The 21513-nt window shown below is 36.5% G+C and overlaps 1 long non-coding RNA gene across 2 annotated transcripts; it reads left to right on the forward strand.

Moving 5' to 3' along the window:
• The first annotated feature begins 1649 nt into the window (after positions 1-1649).
• Positions 1650-9916, forward strand: LOC137079300 (uncharacterized). Of its 2 annotated transcripts, none has more exons than XR_010905457.1 (4): positions 1650-1833; positions 7770-7815; positions 8273-8524; positions 9342-9916. It is a non-coding gene; the product is annotated as an uncharacterized lncRNA (long non-coding RNA). The 2 variants fall into 2 exon arrangements; XR_010905458.1 differs by lacking the exon at positions 1650-1833 and adding an exon at positions 6448-6627.
• Positions 9917-21513: the final 11597 nt, after the last annotated feature.

Below are 21513 nucleotides of genomic sequence, written 5' to 3' on the forward strand. Positions count from 1 at the left end.
CTAACAATGATGGAACATTATGACTCAGGCTAATGGAGAGGCCCATTCCAACTATATTGGTGAGGGGCCTTGTTCCCCCATGAGTAGTGCTGTACCCCTTTTTTTCACAAGTGGTCCAATTAGAGACATGTCCTGTCTGCCCTCAGAAATCTGGAGAAAAAAAAGCAGATAATGAGCCCTTTACAAAGCCTTCACTTGGTGCCTGTGGACAACAAAGCACCGAAAGCTCCCGTTTAATAGGCAAAAATCCCACTGTTGCCACAACTTTGTATATCTGTCTTGGTGGCCTGAATCAGCTGCAAGGGCCCAATAGTAAGTCTAAAATGAAAGTGCTTCTTGTGTTGGACTTTAAACTGAAGGATTTGGATTAGGGTTAAAATTATTAATCCTTTAGAATATAGGATTACAGTAAATCTCATATTAGTAGCGTCTTAAAAATTAACTGCATCATGCACCAAGTGTTAATAAAGTAATCTATTAATAAAGTTAAAATATATAAAAAGATAAATGGAATGCAATGTCATCACTTTGAATGAAATAAACAATATTATACAATAGTAAAAAATAGTAAAACATTTATAGTAAAAAATATTATACAATTTTAGCAACATTTCAGATGCACATTTGACATTTTGGTCACAATTCTTGAGTTCACATGGGAACAGTAATACAAATCATCCCACAAAAGGCATATGAGTTTGAACAACGAGAATATTTTAGAACTAGAATAGAATATATTGTATTAAGACAATCATTTTACATGAGTCTTTACACTTAAAGGGATAGTTCACCCAAAAATGAAAGTTTGATGTTTATCTGCTTACCCCAAGGGCATCCAAGATGTAGGTGTGTTTGTTTCTTCAGTAGAACACAAATGAAGATTTTTAACTCTAACCGTTGTTTGTAATAATGCATGTCAATGAGGTGTTTTTCTATGAGAGCCACTATGAGTGTAAAAACACATACATACTAATCTATATTAACCCTGCGGCTCGTGGCGATGCATAGATGTCTTAAAGACACGAAATGATTGGCTTCTGTGAGAAATCGAACTGTATTTATGTGTGTGTGTGTGGGGTGGGGGGGGGGGGAATCTAATATTCCCAATGCTATTACTTCCACCGAAGAAGGTAAAAAAAACCCGGCGTGATCATAGATATATATAGATTATATATAGATCAAAGTGTCGCCACGACCCTCAGGGTTAATATGGATTTTTATGTCTATGTGTTTTTTACTCTCATAGTGGCTCTAATAGAAAACACCCCATTGACATGCGTTATACGAGCAACGGTTGGAGTTAAAAATCTTAATTTGTGTTCAACTGAATAAACAAACATCAGATAAACATCAGTTTTTCATTTTTAGGTGAACTATCCCTTTAAATGTATCAATTCGATGCAGGCAATATTTCAAATTAAGAAACAGGTTGCATATAAGGATAAATATTGAAAAAATTAAATAAAAGCATTTAAAGAGGCACTTAAAGACATGTGAAATGAAGAAGTGCATTTTTATTGCATAATTAAAACATGCTAAGTAAAAGTTCTCCCTTCTGTTTTTTCTTTCCTCTGGGTGGGGCTGATTTGACGGAGGAAGTACGCATCAAGGGACAAATTACGTCTCCCCATCTATTGTTACAGATGGAGTCTCTCCGGTTTAGTCACTGAGCTTTAGTCTCTTATTTAGGAGGAATAATATTTTGTACAAGAACCCCGCTGCGGGGAGGGAATGGAGAACAAAGCAACAAAAAACTGGACACAGAGATGCCAGGACTCCCCACGAGCCTGGGGAATAAGTGGTGACAACAAGGCAATGTTTTTCTTCCTCTTGGTAAGCACAATTGCAAAAATAAACTCTGTAATTCACATTATAATAGACAAAACAAGTCTTCCTGACTAACTTAGTCACAACAAAAAGTGTTTCTCAAAATGTGTAGGACGTAAGTAATGATTGTTATTTAACAATGGGATGAGCTGTGTAATGCTGACCTCTAGTGAATGAACTAGAATGTGTAACTGCTAAGAAATGTTTTTGATTGAGTAGTCAGCAGAGTAGTCAGTTAAAGGTCAAAATTCCCTTTTTTTCCATCGCAAAATAAAACAGCAGTCTTTAAATGAAGACTCAATTCTCAGGTTCTAAATAACTTAAATAGAGAAGTATTTATAGAAATCAAGTATTGTGTCATAAAAATGGTAATGGCATGACTGCTTTAAAATCTTCTAAAACAGAACTTCCCTTTTGTGCAATAATGTAATTTTGTCTTCTGTTTTGGTCATTTTTTCTTATGTAAGCAAAGCCACTTGACATTTAATCAATGACCCAAAACAAAGCTAATATGTGCTTTGTTCAAAAGCACACTTGTAGAAAGGGACTAAAGCACATATATACCTTGCAGATTGCAATGAAACATTAAAGGAGAGATTGCACATATTATTGTATAATAAGCATACAAGGTATTAAAGATTTAACAATCCATGTGACTCCAGTTAACTCTCTTTAAAATGAAGTGACCAGATTTCTAACCGGGGAAAATTAAAAAACGTGAACAATATTTTTTGTAAGGTTTTTTCTTCTTTGTTGTTGTGGGTTCCATATCATTATTAACATGAGTAATTATTATAATTTAGTTTGGTTATTACAATTTTTGGTCCGGTTTTAATACAATTCACTGCAAAAAAAACAAAAAAACAATGAAAACAGTTATACTAACCATTGTAAATCACAAGCCATTCAAAACAATATTATAATGTGACTTAAAACACATAACAAAAGCAACATAAATGTGTAGTTTTTTATAGTTCAGATGTGAGGTTATCACTGCGTTGTGACTGTGGAACTTTTGGGGACAAAACAATCCCACACTCTGTTGAGGCTCTGTTATAAGGCACACACAGCACAAAAAAGCCAGTGTACATTTAACCTAATTTGAGTCAAATTGAACACTCTTGAAATGTATATATAAGACTACCTCCATTTGGGAGTTAAATTAACACTTTTTTTTACAGTGTGAAATATGTAGGGTACAGGGACTACATTGGGATTTGATTTTTCCTCTAAACCAATATATAGCACAAAAACTTGCCTCAGCACTTTGGAAAACATCCACTTTTCAAGATGCACGTGGAAATGTGTCTGATCTTTGGCGTGATCAGGCAGTAGCGCAAAGTAGACTCTGGCTTATTTTATCTAATATTTGATGTTTTTAATAATGTTGTGGATTTAAGTAACAAATAATAATCGCTAAAATTATTGAATATATTTTGAAACAAAGGTCTTGTTCATGTTTGTCGGTTTTGTTCAAGGCAATGAAGGAAGATTATTTAAAAGTATGGTGTTTGGGGTAAAAGGTATACCATATTAACATGATGATAAACAGCTGGCTGACTTTTCCAGCTGTTGACATGACATGGTTAGATTCAAATTGTAAGTATATTAAGTTGGGTGTCCACCTTAAAGATAATCACCATATTTATAATGAAACCAAAAATGTGATAATCATATCATATAATAAAATATAATTTATTATTACTGCTGTAAATCTATATTCAATTATTATGGGATCTCCTTCAATGCTGCTTTCGCAATCTTTACTTTTTTAAAATTATTTTGTTTCTATATTTTTGAGATATATTTATATATTAACATATTTTAATGACAGCGTATTTATTAATCGAAAATTATTTTCTTCATCAAAATAAAGTGATTGTTTGGAACAAGTATTAACTTAGACATTATTAAAAACATTATTTTAGCAAAAGTATTTGTATCAATACTGTGTGCCTTTTGCCCAAGCGGCAACCTCCCGCGATCTCTCTTGAAGCTAATACGGAAGTAATGTAAACTGCAATCCCTCAACCAGCCACTAGGGACAGGCTCCAGAAGGGAGCAGAATCTCATTGAGCCCCATGTTAAAATTCCCAATACAGCAGAAAAAACATGTTTACAGCCTGGTACAAATTGTGGTTTTGGTCTATACGGCTAATTTTGCCCTTCATGACAACTCTGAGGGGGTGATTTTTTTTTATAACTCATTAGTTTACATTATATAAAGCCTTAAAATTTTGCATTATTAAAGGCGTGGTTACTTTGAGTGGCAGGAGGATAGCCATTTATCCGCCGTCTATAGTCATTGCGTCACCTAAACTCCGCCCACGTCCCACCTCTTTGCCCATTTTCTGTTATCCGTGTGTGACTCGCGATGACGCGTTGCCAAGATGGCACTACTTTACGCTTCAGAACGGCTTATCGGAATCCTATTGGTCACGGACACTACGTCCATATGTTTTTTACAGTCTATGCTTTTGCCCCATGTTTGGGATAAGTAGAGTCATCTAAAGTAGAGCCATCTACTGGTGAAAATAATCACTACACGATTGCTCCTATAACCAGCAGCTGCTGTATGTTGGGCTTTTTTGCAATTTATATGCGGGTTGTTTTGAATGAGCAGTAAAACGGGGGCATTTCCGGGGACAGCTGTAGTCAGGGACAAAACACCAAAAACCGGGTGAGACCGGGTGCGCTTAAAAACGCAGAGAGCTCAGTGAAAATACTCCCTCAGCGCCTCATTATGCTCATGGCGTTCTAAAATGCGTCGTTCCCATTGAAAATAATTGGATCCGCCTGCCAGCCATGTGAAAAAAAAACATAGACTGTAAAAGAAAAAATATGGACGACGTGCCTTCACTACCTTCCACTGAAGAAAAGTGAAGCTGCAAACGTCTGAATAGAGCTGATATATTGTGAAGATCTGGGACCGAGTCTGCGCAGCAGAGAGCAGGAAGTAGAGCAATAATATCCCCCACACTCTTGCATATGCAGTACAATTCATTATGTTGGTGTGAAATAAACTGACAGTTATTGAAATGTAGAAATTAAAGCTAAATCTCCAATCACCCCAAAAAAAGTCTGTTGATCCTCAGTGACTACTTCACTCAGAGAAGCTGTCAATCTGAGCTGTCAATCATGACATCACACCCCCGTTTTTTTGTGTGCATCAAATAACTAACTAAAACCAAACTTGAAATTAAATCATCATGATATAAACTGCCTAAAAGGAAAGAAAAGAAAGAACAGAGAAAATTATTTGAAGTATAATTATTTAGTTTGCCTCGTGTCTATTAGAATACACGGAGGGGCAGGGGTTATGATGAGCTATACTGGGACCAACCACCTGGTGATCAAGACGCTTTGGCTTCAGTTTTCAACAAGTGCCTCAGGCTTCAACGTTTTTTTGATAGACACATGACTGTAAAAATAAATTGAAAATTTTCTAGTGACCTGTCACATAATTTTTTTTCAGTTGGCCAAATTTAATTTCTGTGTATTTAATTAAATTTAATTCACAGAAATTCAATTTGGCCAACTGAAAAATGTAGATGTGACCAGTCACTAGAAAATTTTAAATTCAGACATGATTTTTTTTTACAGTGTGGGCTGCGTCGAAAACCTAGGCAGCTGACTCGCTGTCTCGCTGCCTTGCAGGCAATGGCTTGTAAGGCAGTGTTTTCGGCATGAAGGCACCTCACAAAACTAATTTCGGACAGACTTCTTAGGCAGTGGAACAGTTTAATGATCTACAGCAAAATAGAGCGTGCTTTGGTGAGAACTAAACACAAATTTAATTACTACAGTAGTGATTTCTCGCTAGAAATGACATCAGAAGTGAAAAATATTGGTTTAAAAAAAACATACATTTGCACACAAACTGACCAGTAAATGCAACTTTCGGACACCATCTTATTTTCCCGGCTCGACTGTCACTGAATGGAAAGCTCAGGATTGTGGGATATCAAAAAATCGATCAGATGAAGGTATCTCAGGACACAGGAAGTGAAGCTAACATTAGATTCGGACATTGCTTGATGCCTTCCTACCTTCAAATTAGTCCCCCGAAAGCAGCATTTTCCAGGTTTCGGAAGCAGCCATGGCCTCCATGAAGAAGAAAAAAAGCATGCATCTCTGACATGAATTCTCTGAAATTCGCTGTTCAAAAACTTTAAAACTCCATTTGAGCTTGATTTAGGTAAAATGTTAATAATAGGCCTATGGTGACACATGCAAGTGTCTGGCCATATAATAATTCATTAATGTAGGTTATTTCTTAATTGCACTTTTGTAACGTTAAAATTTAAACTGATCTGCGTTTATTTCTGAAAAAAATTGGCATGCCATTATCATACTAATGGATACGATTTGCCCACCCTGTTTTACCCTGGATACGATTGGCCCCACCTGTCTGAATACTTCTGGTCTCGCCCCTGGTCAGAGAGCTCTCAGATTTCATTAAAAAAATATCTTAATTTGTGTTTCAAAGATAAACGGGTTTGGAATGACACGAGGATAAGTAATTTTCATTTTTGAGTAAAGTGCCCCTTTAAGAGTGTTTGACCAATAGGATTTCAACAGAGGTTGACAACGTGAAATGTCACCGACCCGGTTACCAACCGCACATAGAAACATCTGAGGAATGGGGTGTAGCCTATATGTGGAGCATGGAGGTTATCTTTTAGAAGCTGCTTCGACAAACTTAAGAAAGTCACAGACAGCACATAAAATCAAACCTACCTCAAATCAATTATCAACGTGGGGATGTCTCTGTCTCGCTCAAATATTTACAAGATTCTGGTAAGATTGCGGTTCGTGTTCTGTTAACTCGGGCCTCGAAAACCAAAGTGAAAATAACGTTATAGCAGTATTATGAGGCTATAAGCAACACAATGTCAAAACGAGCAATACAGGGTTTTATATTCTCAACTACGTAAAACGAAATATGTAGCCCTTTTGTAATTCCACTACAAGTAAAATACCTGCTAAGTTGTATTGTTTCTTTTTAGCATTATTACTAACGTTATCATTAATGTCGTCATTATAATGCCAAAAACTCATACAGGTCTCAACGTATTGAGTGCACCAAGCAATGCATATGCCTGAGTTCCTTAGAACAGGGGGTCCTCAGGAGCTTCAAAGGGGTCCCCAGAAAATTTCAGAGAATAAAAAGACAAATCAATATTTGTTACAAATCAATTAGAGTTTAATTTCTAAATGTTTCTCTCATTTCTTTGTATACATACTTTCCAGAATTGAATATGTTTGCTTTGCATTGTTCTAGTGAGTTTTTCTCACTATCGCCCCATATATCTCGCTCACTGGGGTTCTAAGGCAAGAACGTAAACTGCTTACATACATTTATTGTGAAATTTGCTTATACAAATACATTTTAATTGAAAATGTTTTTCAGGTTTATACATCTAATATGAAGTATAGCCAATTTAAGTTGGGAAACAATATGTTGTATTTATAAATGTTACACTTACTTTTTCTCTAACAGTTAAAATGTTTTTTCTTAGATTAAAAATAGATGGATTTTAGGAAGGGGGTCCCCTGCCTTAGAACATACTTTTAAACAGCTGTCTGAGGTTACAAACTTAAATCACATAATCACTTCTGATCTTCTAGGAACTAGTTGAGATGTAAAATATTGACATGAACATGAACCTAATGTCGTTCTGTCTCTCTGTATATGCAATAACTATAGGCTACCAGTGGAGTGCAGTGCTGTTCTGAAATGAAAAGGCTCTCATTTCAGATGGGGTTGTTTGCTTTATCCCCTCAGTCACCCTACCAACATGATTATTTCAATATATAACTAAATTTTAGTAAGAACTAAGGTGCTGATGGGAGACCCATTTGCAAGAGATGTTGTTGGTGTCTGAGTAAAATGAATATATCTACATAGCCTTAACATATTCTCTTGAATGTTATTACAGTTCTTGTTGCTGTCCTCCTTTATGGCTTTGCAAGCGGATTACTCTGGTGGGTTCTCTAATTTTCCTTTCCTTTCACAAATTGCATTACATTTTTGTGATATCCATGTATACAAGCTTCCGTGTCCATGTTACATTTATAGTATGTTTGATTATATATTGTGTATCAATCAGTGGAGGATAATCATCACAAAAATCACTTGTGGCTCTCACAAAATATTACTTCACATCAGTATACTACTTACAGTCACATGCAATGTAAGCAATGTTTAATCTCACTATCTCTCTCTCTCTCTCTCTCTCTCTCTCTCTCTCTCTCTCTCTCTCTCTCTCTCTCTCTCTCTCTCTCTCTCTCTCTCTCTCTCTCTCTCTCTCTCTCTCTCTCTCTCTCTCTCTCTCTCTCTCTCTCTCTCTCTCCCTCCCTACCTACCTACCTACCTACCTACCTACCTACCTACCTAACTACCAACCTACCTACCTACCTACCTACCTACCTACCTAAACAGGGCATCACAGTTTGATCATATATGTGATGTTTGCTCCCAGACATGGAGATTTGCCAAAATACTTGTCATATGGCATGCTGGATGATTACAGAGTATTTACTTATAACAGCACCACTGATTTTTTTTCACACCCCTTTGGCCAACTGGAATCTTTTTCTACTGTCTGGAGAGATCTTAGGGATTGCACAAACTTCAAAACTGGCTATTTCAACCTGTTTTCTAGAAATGCAAACTTAACCCTGGGGCTGAAAGGTAGGCTTTTTATTAAGGTAGTATTGTTTTATTTAGTGTAAATAGAACCTTTTGCGACTTGCACTTAGTGTAAATAGAATCTATTGCTATACTTCTACTTAGTGTCAATAGAATCTATTGCTATACTTCAACTTAATGCTATTTACACTAAAAGTTGATGCCAAAACAATATATAAAATCTTATTATACTAAATAATATTTATATTTTACAAAGTTTGACTAAAATGATTTTGTTTGATACTATCAAACAAACTAGCAATTGTAATACTGTCTTGATATTTATTTTGTGGTAATAATTAAATCATGTCAGTCAAAATGATGATTATAAGAAAGAATATGGCAGATAAATGTATACTGAAGAAGGATTTTCACACTACGATTGTACTAACAAAATCAAAATAACTAAACTACATCACTTGTTTATTCATGAAATAAATGAAAAGTGTTTTGAGTGACAATCCAATCCAGAATAGTCATTAGCTGTTCATTAGCATTAATTAAATAACTGTGTTTTGGCTCACAGTATATGGAATAATTGTGAAGCCCAGTGGTTTCCAGTAAATTGAGAATCAGCAGTGATTATCAGCTTCTGAACACAGAGCTGTAGATTTAAAAACTGCAAATATTACATTAATTGAGCACTGCTTCCAGTCTCACAATTTTGTTAGCCATTTTTAAGAGAAAACTGGTGCCACTATTCTACAATACTGCATTGAGTCAATTCTCCAGTATAGTGCATAATGTAAAATGTAATATTGCGCAGTAGGAACAAAAAAGATTTCAAAAAATTATTCCAGTGATGATTTTGTATTTTCAGGCCCACTCCTACAGTTAATATATGGCTGTCAACTGAGAGATAATGGAACATCAAGTGGACTGTATCATTTTTCAGTCAATGGAGAATATAGTCTCTCTATGGACATGGACAGCCCTCAATGGCACTCATATTTGCCACAAGATTTGGATATTAAGAACATTCTAGACAGGTTTGAGCTCTGGAATCAAAATAATCTCATATACATTCATCGTGATTGTGTTCCTCGACTCAAGAAGTTCTACAAACACAGTAGAACAATACTTCACCGGCAAGGCAAGTGTGTTAGTGTATGTTTAAATGTTTACTGTGTTGTTATTTATATGTATTCTGGCATTCAGCAAGGTTATATCCATGTTGTTAAACCGGCTTTACATTTAACAAGAACATATTGTGCTCAGCTTATTGTATTTTTAGTTTATCTTGCTGATTGAGTTTTGTCTGCGCTTTCAGTTCGCCTTGTAGCTGCGATCAGGCACCAGCGTGCTGGTTCTCTCAACTGTGTGGTGACAGGGTTCTACCCTAAAGATATCGCTGTGGAGTGGATAGTTGATGGACAGCCAGCCTTAGATGGGATATCTACAGGCCTCCTGCCAAATCATGACCAAACATACCAGATTCAGACGACAATTTTGTTACATGATGCTATACAAAACTACTCCTGTCAAATAAAGCACAGCAGTCTTCAAGAAACGATGGTCCTTACATGGGGTAAGAATAGATCACAAACATTCCTTTATAAAACACTATTTAATTATTATTTTTTAAATAAAGTAATAGGTTGCACTTTATTTTACAGAACATACACTTATACAGTATACAGTGCATCTGGAAAGTATTCACATTGCTTCACTTTTTTCACATGTTGTTATGTTACAGCGTTATTCGAAAATTGATTAAATTCATTATTTTTCTCAAAATTCTACAAACAATACCCCATAATGACAACGTAGTGAGTGGCCATTATAGGTAGTGGGTTAAGGTTAGGTTTAGGGGTATGTTTAGTACCTAGTAATTATCCAGTTATTATAATTACTATGATAAGTACATAATTTGTACATGCGAAATATGTCTGTAAAATAAAAGTGCTACTAAGTGAATAAGCAACTCATTATGACATGAATGACTTATCTTTTTGTTGCTTTCCCTCATAAACAGATGGTTCCTCAAGTATGACTGATGAAAACAAACTGCACATTGGTTTAATTTCAGGACTTGTTGCAGTGTTTACATTAATAATAGTTCTTATGTGTCTTACATTGAAGCATGTCATTTGGAAAAAAAAAATATTTGTAATATAATTGCACATTGTATTTAAGTTATATTTTTATATTATGCTATATTATTTATTTTCTAAATGTGGTGAAAGTGTTTTTTGGTAGTTTCAGCCCAATGCAGTTATCATTTTCAAATCTTGCACCATATTGTTTCAATAGAAAATGCACTCTCGCCCATCTGTTTGCCCACGGGCGTGCTGGTCTGAAAAAAAGGTGTGTTAAGTTGATTGTTGACGCCCTGCTATTTTGAGGCACCTGAAAAAGGCCGAACCATTGACCAAAAACCGGATCGCTAATGTCACGTGATTTCAGCAGTTTGACACACGATCCAAATCATGAATCAATCCGCTGATTCATGACCGTTTGAATCTTTATTTGAGGTTTGAAAACAAATGCAGAAGAAAAGACAATGCTAAATAAAGTCGTAGTTTGTGTTTTTTTGGACCAAAATGTATTTTCGATGCTTCAAGAGATTCTAACTAATAACTGATGTCACATATGGACTACTTTAATGATGTTTTTATTAGCTTTCTGGACAGTATAGTGTACCTACACTTGGATACGCTGTCGGACTAAATATTAAATATTTTAAAGGTGTCATGAACTGGTTTATTTATTTTTAATACTGTTCTCTGAGGTCAACTAATGACCTGAATGTTTGTGTGGTTTTTACATTCAAAAAAATCATAACTAATAAGTAATAGGCTATTTTCTACTTTGGTTTTGAGGCTCTTTCCTGAACGCTGGGTTTTGATGGGTGTGCCGCACTGGAGACTTGGAAGTTAACGTCCATGGCTAAGATTGGATAAGATTTGCATATTTAATGAGCTTAATGAGATTGAGGGAGACGCGGCAACCAGAATGATTATCTCGACCATAGGGCTCTTAAACATCTTTATCAAACAAACACAATGATTTATTTCTCATCGACTCGCGATTGATTGGACTATTATTTTTATATTACACATAGCCCACAAGATCGGACGATATAAGGGTGAACCGAGAGAGAGAGAGAGAGAATAGCAGAACAAGAACGGAATATGATGAGATTCATCGACCTGCCGGGCTTTGCGAGCCCTGGCCCATACGTGTCTGAGTCCAGTGTACTAAAGTTATGCTCTGTTAGACACGTACACATAGGCAAAATTATCTATAACAATGCAATACTATCACATATAAAAACACGTTTTACTCACATAAGCGTGCTGCTCCATTCCTGTCGGATCCAAATCCAACATCGACCGGAGATTTGTTTACAAACGATCCCGCAGTGAACTGAAGTGAACACCACTGTCTTCCCCACGTAAGTTTGAACTTCATTAAAAATAAATGAAGTATCACACATTCCTAATATTAAGATCCGAAGGAAGCTTATGCAGCGACTGTGTTCTTCCACCACCAGGAAAAGCACAATATCTTAATCTTCCTCGGCATGTTTATTGTTGTTGACCAGCTAGCACGAGCCCTCCATGAGTCGGTGGGCAAGGCTACTGAACTACACGTGCTGTAGAGGCGGTACTTCGTCGAGCACTGACGTCAGTATGAAGCACAGGACCGTTTGCTGAGCCTGGTGTCTATAAAAGCTTTTCTTTGACTAACAAGGAAGATTTCAGCTCTGAAACTTACAGGATATTCTTATATTACCGTGACCTTTTATATATCAAAAGCTCAAGGAAAAATTGATTCTTTAATTCGTCACTCCTTTAAACGGTGTTGTGAAGATGAACGGAGGTCTTACGGGTGTGGAACAACATTAGGGTGAGTCATTAATGACATCAATTTAATTTTTGGATGAACTAACCCTTTAAGGCAATTTTTCTGCTTACTATAATAAATCGACTGTAAAACAACAAGAAATGTATATGACAAACTCTATTTCTAGTTATGCGTTTATTTTTTTAAATGTATTATAGGGTTTTGTTATATAAAATTGAGTGTCATTCTATGTTATGTGTCACAACCATGTTCTGTTTTTGTTAGTTTTCATGGACTATCCGTTGTTTTCATTGGTCACATGTCTTCCTTTGTTCTATTTTCCCGCCACAATCGGTCACCATGGACACTGATCACATTAATCAGAGCTGCTCATCAGTTTAGTTAATCATCTGTGTATTTAAGTTCCTGCTTGTTTTCCGTTCTTTTGTCTGTGCTTAAGTGCACTGTACACTGTTGTACACCTTGCCTTCTTTGATAATAAACCCTTTATTTACCATTACCTTATCCTCGTCGTCATCTTCTTCGGACCTGAGCGTTACAATATGAGACTAATGTTGCCTGTCTTTAAATTTCACTGTAATTAAATAAATAAAACGTATTTGCTAGAATTGTACATGTTCATCATTGATTTTACATAATTTTCTTACAAATTATCCAATAATTTTTTTTAGATTTAATTTAAGACTTTATATTACATTTGTATACTGTATGTTTTATTGGAGTGTTTTCTGTCTCTGACTGGATTACACAGCAAAGCATGTCGAATTAATTCCATTAACTGCAGCGTCACTACTCCTGCATATTACAGAGCAAAAAAGAGTTTGGATCATGTGATTTGAGATCATCGGGGATAAAAAAAAAACCATGAACATCAACTGATGTGTGACACTAAGCACTGATCATGTTTCAGCCAAAGACTCAGACTTCAGCCAGAGAAATGAACCAGTTTCTATGGAAATATTATGATAACAGACTGGGCTGGGGTTATCATTTGAGAGCTATAAAGTACATGCAGTCCCATCTAATAATCTGATTAAACCTCAAGCACCACTTCTGTCCAGACCACTTCAGCTCACTCAACACAGATGAAAAGGGAAACCCTGCCCAAATCAGCCTCTGCTAAGTTAAAAACACTACAACTGTTCAATAGTGTCTGTGGAAAAATCAGTTTATACTTTTATGCATCAGTTTTGGCCCCAAAAATGTACGTGTATGTGCTATACAAACCATTAGCATATGGTAGAAATATTTTGTGCAAACAGTTTTGAATCAAAACGTATATATTTAATTCACTTTTAATGAAAATGTATAGGTTGCTGAAAAGGAGACTTACCCATTTGCTGCCATCGCTCTGCCCCACCAGGCTGGTGGTCTCACTAGGTTTGGCCTTGTCTGTGGCAATCATGCTGATGAGAGAGAGACAGAATAAGAAGCACAGAATGAGAGGCAGTTGCCTGCTCCTCCTGCACAGAGGAAAACACAAGGCACTACCCACATCTCATTCATCACATTCATGAAAACACCCAGTAACACGCATTCAGCGTCATTCAGCAACTGAGCAAATATCCATATAATCAGCCTTTGAACACTATTTTCACACATCGCACTGGAAAGGCTCTCTGATTGTCTCACTGATACACATACAGTACTGCCTATGCAATCAAACCACCAATAGATTTTACTTGCGGCTTATTCTGATCACAGGTTACAATGACACAAAATTATTTCAATGCCCAAAATCCTTCCTTACATCTCCCCCTCCCTCTCTCATTTCTGTCAATAGGGGGAGGGGGAAATATAAGGGAGGATTTTTCAGGCGTGACTGCCCCGAGTTGAAGTACTCTCAAAAGTTATATTCCGCCATACATTATTTATCCTTTTAAACCCACTTAGTAAAGCGCCACGTTTTATTTTGTGTCAACCATACTTGGTCGTTCAGCTATTCTTGTAACTCTATTTAAATAGGGAAAACGTGGAGGTGTTTGGTCACTAACTTGATCTCTGTTTGGTACCATAGTGAATGAACTGGGCTTAGTGGGCTAAGGGTTGCCAGGACCCAGAAATATTTCTAGCCCAATGACAACTCAAAACCCGCCCAAATGGAATGAAAACTAGCCCAATTTTCCAGTGTCCAATCAGATTAGACAACCACTGGATTGCCACAAAGGGCCTACAAATAAATTATATATATATATATATATATATATATATATATATATATATATATATATATATATATATATATATATATATATATATCAAAAAATTAGCATATCATGAAAAGGTTCTCTAAACGAGCTATTAACCTAATCATTTGAATCAACTACTTAACTCTAAACACCTGCAAAAGATTCCTGAGGCTTTTAAAAACTCCCAGCCTGGTTCATTACTCAAAACCGCAATCATGGGTAAGACTGCCGACCTGACTGCTGTCCAGAAGGCCATCATTGACACCCTCAAGCGAGAGGGTAAGACACAGAAAGAAATTTCTGAACGAATAGGCTGTTCCCAGAGTGCTGTATCAAGGCACCTCAGTGGAAAGTCTGTGGGAAGGAAAAAGTTTGGCAAAAAACGCTGCACAACGAGAAGAGGTGACCGGACCCTGAGGAAGATTGTGGAGAAGCACTGATTCCAGACCTTGGGGGACCTGCGGAAGCAGTGGACTGAGTCTGGAGTAGAAACATCCAGAGCCACCGTGCACAGGCGTGTGCAGGAAATGGGCTACAGGTGCTGCATTCCCAAGGTCAAGCCACTTTAGGCTACAGAGAAGCAGCACTGGACTGTTGCTCAGCAGTCAAAAGTACTTTTTTTGGATGAAAGCAAATTTTGCATGTCATTCGGAAATCAAGGTGCCAGAGTCTGGAGGAAGACTGGGGAGAAGGAAATGCCAAAATGCCTGAAGTCCAGTGTCAAGTACCCACAGTCAGTGATGGTCTGGGGTGCCATGTCAGCTGCTGGTGTTGGTCCACTGTGTTTTATCAAGGGCAGGGGCAATGCAGCTAGCTATCAGGAGATTATGGAGCACTTCATGCTTCCATCTGCTGAAAAGCTTTATGGAGATGAAGACTTTTTTTTTCAGCACGACCTGGCACCTGCTCACAGTGCCAAAACCACTGGTAAATGCCACGCCGCATTGAAGCAGTCATTTCTGAAAAAGGATTCCCGACCAAGTATTGAGTGCATAACTGAACATAATTATTTGAAGGTTGACTTTTTTGTATTAAAAACACTTTTCTTTAATTGGTCGGATGAAATATGCTAATGTTTTTGAGATTTTGGGTTTTCATGAGCTGTATGCCAAAATCATCAGTATTAAAACAATAAAAGACCTGAAATATTTCAGTTGGTGTGCAATGAATCTAAAATATATGAAAGTTTAATTTTTATAGTTTTAAAGTTTAATATATATATATATATATATATATATATATATATATATATATATATATATATATATATATATATATATATATATATATATATATATATAATGCTGAATAAATGTATTCCTTTCTTTGTTTACCAACCCCCTATACCCCCAGTAGTACAATGTTACAAAAGCTTTCTATTTCAGATAAATACTGTTGTTTTTTTTAAACTTTTTTATTAATTAAATAATCCTAAAAGTGTTTTCAACATTGAGAATTATCATATAGGTTTGTTGAGGAGCAAATAATCATATTATAATGATTTCTGAAGGATCATGTGACACTGAAGACTGGAGTAATGATGCTAAAAACAGCTTTAAATCACAGGATAAATTACACTTTACTGTATTTAAATAGAAAACAGTTACTTTACATTTTAATAATATTTCACAATATTACAGTCAACATTACTTTTTTATTTTTAATAACATAAATGCAGCTTTAAGATACTTATTTCAAAAACAATCAAAATAGTTGTTTCCAAAATTGTGTGTGTGTACAGTTTACAATCTCAGGGCTGTCTTCTTTTAGACATTATGCTCTCTTCCCCAACCTTTTCATGTGGTGCTGAATAGATTTCAGCAGCAAAGAGAGAAAGCATCCATGGTGATGGTTTTTCTCCATTTACCTGACATATAGTGCTGCTTGTTCATCCACGGACAACCGAACCGATGCTTCAACCACCAAAGGCATAACTCATGTGACGTGATGATGCTTGATTTGTGATGTTACGTGATGTTACGTCAAATACTCAAGTGACATGTACATGTGCAGCGGTTGTACTTTATAATTGTAGCCCAAAAAAACGCAACCCACAGCTCCGTAATTTTTCCGTGACCCTGGCGCTGGCAACTATGGCTAAGCTAAATGTTATCAGAATGTTACTGCGCATCAGAGCGATTTAGTGCACGCACTCAAGGAATAACCTAGCTTAATATGAAAAAGCGGTGGAGTATCCCTTTAAAGTTCATATTTTCTCTTGAGGAAACATGACATGTCCACATGGATGTTAAAGGGGGGGTGAAATGCTGTTTCATGCATACTGATCTTTGTTAAAGACTTGGATTCCCATCCTAAACATAGACAAAGTTTCAAAACCTAAGTTGGACGTTTGATGGAGTATTTCTGTGTCAAAAATACTCTTTCCGGTTTCTCACAAGTTTCGGAGAGTCCACTTGACGTCAAGGGGTCGGAATGTCCTTGTATGGGCCGTACGGGCTCTTCTCCCGGAAGGGTGCGCGCGTGTATGACTAGAGCGAGAGAGCAAATGCACGCCCATAAACACTGCTCTCAAGCTGCAGATCAACTCGTCCGTGCCACACTTCTGTCACGCCGCACTCCACTTTATTCCGGGTGACATCAAGCGACTGAGCTTTCGCTTGGTCTCGTGTGAGCATCTAGTTTTGCTTGGGCAGTATACACTCTTTTGTCCATGTGTTTAGGGTTTTTTGTTTAGCATGCGGCTTGTGCTCATCATTAGCCATGGCGTGTACTTTAATGTTTTGTTCTGTGTAGCATGTAAAGGTTTCAGGATGACCTTTTTCATCCTGTCCTCTAGAGGGCAACAAATGGAGGACGTGGTTTTAAGTTTACGAGTAGCATAGAGGAGAGGCATGGCAATGGAGCATGGGTGAAAATGCCAGGAATCACATTGGCCCTCATTTATCAAAAGTGCATACACCAAATTTCCAGCGTACACCTTGCGTACACCCAAACCCACGGTGACTTTGAGATTTATCAATATGGACGTTGGCGTACGGCACGCTCAAATCCTACGCCAGCTCAGGAGGTGGTGTACGCACGTTTTGAGTTAGAGCGAAAATGCGCAGAAAAACAATTCCTAACACCACAAAACGCATATGACCCACTGTTAAAAATCACAACAACAACATTAAGTGTTTATTTTTGTGCAACATGAACGACAATGTTTAATTTGTGTGACTTTACCAAATCATTTGATTTGTAGGCATATGTATTCCTCCAGTCGCGAGCCTGTGCGCTTTATCTGACGTTTCAGGCCCGCCTGGCCCGGCAGCTGCGCACGGACTGGGACTAAAATAATTCAGACTGACAAAATAATAAAAATGACCTTCTTCTTATAAATAATAATAAAATCAATAAAAACGACATTCTTCTTCTAAATAACAAGCGTCATTAAGAATAAAAATCATAATAATACTAATAAGAATCTTACAAATTGTCATGTAATTATTAATGTGAATGAATGGTACTCCACATCACATCATCATCACTATTGTACACCCCAATACATGTGCCTGATACGAAATTAAATGCTAATTGTTTCAAAACATGTGCTGTAAAATAATGCATTGTGATGGTAATTTATCATCCAAACAGCTTTAAACTGCTGGAGTGCGCTTCTCAACCTCCACTCTATTAAGAGTAGGCTACTCGTAATTTAGAACCATATTTTGTTTTTGTAGGTGCCTTTAATCCCACTCTTTAAACTCCCAAATAAAACAATTTCGTTTTTTTTTTTTTTCAATTCCCTGGTGATGGTCTCAATGGGCGCGTCTCAATCATCTCACTAGTTCAGTTGTCAGGACACTGATCAGGGAGTCAGCCCATTGACTTATGTCCTAATCAGTGCCCTGACTAGTGGACTAGTGAGATGATTGAGCGCGCCCGATCTCCACGTCGGAGAAGTTTCGCTTCTTTGCCGTCTTCTGTTTGTCCATGGCGTAAAATGAAGGCGTGGAGGAGGCGGAGACTTGAATATATAGGGGCGTGTTATTCTAATGACGGTCGTTTTCAGCCGCCGCATTTATCAAGGGCAAGTATTGCGTACACCTGGATTGCAGAGGTACGCACAGCTTCATAAATCAGGTGATGAGAGGAGTGTAAGCATAATCTTACGCCAACATATACACCAGTTTCTACGCAAGATTGATAAATGAGGGCCATTGTGTTTGAGAGTTAAGTACATTCTAATTCTTTACAATCTTATTCAAATGCACATTTTTATGTACCCCTAAAAAAATTTAATTCATAGTGTTTGGAATTTTGCAGAGAAGCTCGCAGAGAACTCTGTTATGGGGCTTGAGTGCACTGATACCTACTTCTTACCTGTGTTGGATTGTGCCAGTGCCTAATCTAGGATTTAGGATTGTATATCTTCATTGCCTGCTGGGACTGGGTCTTCAACAACATATATAGATAAGAGACTTGCATTGCAGAGTGTATATCCTTTTCCCTCTATGACATTTTGAATTGTTTGGTACTGTTTTTTGTTTGTGTATCACTAGTATTTTGGGTTTGGAATTGATTTACTGTTTATTTGTTTACTTATAGGTTTGAGCTTTGATATTCACAATGCTGTCTTGGATTTCTGTGCATGTGCAAATTTTTACTATGTTATCTCATTCAGTGGTTAAATAAATACAATTTATTTTCACTCCCTTATTGAGAATCTTACAGTTAGTTTGAACACAAACTATTGGCAAAAGTGAATTCCCATTTTTTTTTTTAGGCTTTCTTATTGTATAAAAAACGAAGGCGAGCCAGTTACAAGCATGAAGGGGTTTGTTTGTGTTTCGATTGTTTTTTTTAAAGTCTAATAAAAAGCCCATTAACCTCTGCACCCTTGAGTCCTTCATCTCTTGCATCACCTGACAATAAGTAACATTATAAATATTTTATATTTTAAATGTCATTTGTTTTATACATAGTATAGATTTTAAGATTCTATGACATTTGACAGTGATAGTGATTTGTCACATATAATTTAAACATATATAATATGTGGACTAAAGATATATGTCAATATATGGAATTTCTGATGCTGTGCATATATGTGCATTTATGTTTTTACTCCATATGAGCATATTAGGTTATTTCATATATGAGACCAATATGTCAAAATATGTATTATACATATGTAAACATATATAATGTATGGGATATAATTATATTTCAATATATAGAATTGTTCCAATTTCTAATATGTTTCATATATGTTTTTACTTTACATAGGCCTATTACATATATTGCATACTGAAATTACATTTCCGTATGGGTAACGCCCCCGCATAGCATTCCCGGAAGGCAGCGCTGCATTTGAACCGATTTGAACGCAGAAATGACGAGAAGCGTCACAACACCATGTCCACGGTCACTGCTGTCACAGGAATTCACGAAATCAAAAATGTTACCAAAGAAGTGTGTTTTTGAGGGAGCGGTCCCAACGATAAAGGTTCACGGTCGTGCTTTGGAAGCAGGTGGAGTAAAACTGATTCAATGTCTATGTTATTGTATCGCTATCGTAGCGTAACTTAAGTAAACATCAGTAAACAACACGATCGTGTATAGTTAATTTATCAATGGAGCATGCTATGTATGGTGTGTGTTTATTTAGCTGACCAATACCAGTTTGTTTATTGTAAAACCACCCAAACATAAACCTAGGGGACGCTACTCCATTGTTTTTTTATACACTATCTGACGTGCAAAACCGTTTTGCTTGCTACTGCTAAGGTTTAGTCACATACAATAGTCCATAAACCAAATCATGTCATCATAAACTACGAGTAAACAAATGCAAATGTTGACAAACGCCACTAAATACAGTACATACCACAGAGACGAACGTCCTGCTGTTACTGCTTCTCCTGTTTAATTTAGTTTAGCGTCCGGATCCGATTCTGGATCATATATTTATTAGCTGAATCTGATTGAAAGCCATGGTTTATTATAGTAACCTTTTCTTTTCCACGCATGACGATGCCATGTCAGTTTTCAGAAGGTCTCGTGCAGTAGCTCCGCTCGTCATTCTTTAGCTCCGCCCACACGATACGCCTCCAGAAAGACTCGGTACAGCCTATCTTTCTTTTATAAATATAATAAAACTAAAGACTTTTCGGAGATATGAAGGATGCAATACTACTCTATAGGTACTCAAGTTGACATGAGATTGACTGAAACTGAATGTTTCAGCCCCCTTTAACTTTTTTCAAAATAATATTTTATATAGCTACATTTAATATATATCACAAATAATATTATATAATATTTGTTTTATATATATATATATATATATATATATATATATATATATATATATATATATATATATATATATATATATATATATATATATATATATATATATAATATATATACACACACACAATATTATTGCTGGCCGTCCCTCACTCAATACACTTTCAATAGCCGTTTAAAAGGGACATGTACAGTATAATTTCTGGAAAAAAGGTCTTCATTTGAAATAAACTTTCATACGAGCATGCTCACATGCTTGTATTGTGCAATTCTAGGGGGTGAAATTTTAGAGAATCACCAGTAGATGGCAACAGTGAAACGGTAAGGTTGAAATGTCTTTCTTGTATTTATTTACCTCCTCCGTTGTATTGCACATTTACAACAGGTAAATTCTACTCGCTTATTATCTACAATCTACATTTACAGTGTATATATGCATTAACCCAATGTTATTCTAAAGTAGAGCAAATACCTCAGGGATATCCCTGTACTTATCATTAATATTTCAGAGACAAAGTCTTGCATAATGGATCATGTTGACAGTAAGGCCTACTTGCGCGTGATGTCATGTAAACATTGATAGCGACCTCTGAACCTTTGCTGTGTTCACCACTGGTTCACCACAGGAGATGGAAATGTTTATTCCTTGTGCAACCAGCGTTAACAACTGCAGATAACTTAAAAACCTGCGATTACAAATATGTCTCCAGGGATGAGAAATTGGCTGTTCGTGGC

The sequence above is a fragment of the Pseudorasbora parva genome, chromosome 6, assembly GCF_024679245.1.
Source record: "Pseudorasbora parva isolate DD20220531a chromosome 6, ASM2467924v1, whole genome shotgun sequence".
In the NCBI taxonomy this organism is placed as follows: domain Eukaryota; kingdom Metazoa; phylum Chordata; class Actinopteri; order Cypriniformes; family Gobionidae; genus Pseudorasbora; species Pseudorasbora parva.